This window comes from Chrysochloris asiatica, unplaced genomic scaffold, assembly GCF_000296735.1.
Source record: "Chrysochloris asiatica unplaced genomic scaffold, ChrAsi1.0 scaffold00047, whole genome shotgun sequence".
Classification (NCBI taxonomy): Eukaryota; Metazoa; Chordata; class Mammalia; order Afrosoricida; family Chrysochloridae; genus Chrysochloris; species Chrysochloris asiatica.
In genome coordinates this window covers 5,021,825-5,022,660 of record NW_006408565.1, presented here as the reverse complement: position 1 = coordinate 5,022,660, position 836 = coordinate 5,021,825, and positions in this window count along the sequence as shown.

Genomic DNA, 836 nt, shown 5'->3' with positions numbered 1-836 from the left:
AACAGCCTACATCACGCTCAACGGAGAGAAATTGAAAGTTTTCCCTCTGCGAACGGGAACCAGACAAGGATGCCCTTTTCACCACTCCTATTCAATATTGTTTTGGAAGTCTTAGCCAGAGCTATATAGCAAGATAGGGAAATTAAAGGCATCCGAATTGGCAAAGGGTAAATAAAACTCTCTCTATTTGCAGACGATATGATCCTATACATAGAACCCCAAAGACTCAGTAAAAAAGCTATTAGACATCATTGGAAGATTCAACAAAGTGGCAGGGTATAAGATCAACACACAAAAATCAATTGGATTCCTCTACAGTTAACAATGACAGAACTGAAAAGGACATTAAGAAAGCAATATCATTTACAATAGCCACCCAAAGGATGAAATTATGGGAATAAATGTAACCAGAGAAACAAAGGACCTATACAAAGAAAATGACAAAACACTACTACAAGAAACCAAAAGAGACTTAACAAAAGTGGAAGAATGTACCAGGTTCCTGGATAGGAAGACTCAACATGGTGAAAATGTTAATACTACCCAAAGCAAGTTACATACACATATAACGCAATCCCAATCCAGTTTCCAGCGACATCCTTCAAAGAGATGGAAAAAGCAATTACAAAGTTTATATGGAAAGGAAAGAGATCCAGCATAAGCAAAGCACTGCTTAAGAAGAAGAACAAGGTTGGAAGGCTCTCACTCACCGATTTCAAAATCTATTACATGGCTATGGTGGTCAAAACAGCCTGGTACAATGAAAGATACATTGATCAATAGAACAGAATCAAGAATCCAGAAATTAATCCATTCACATACAGCCAACTGATTTT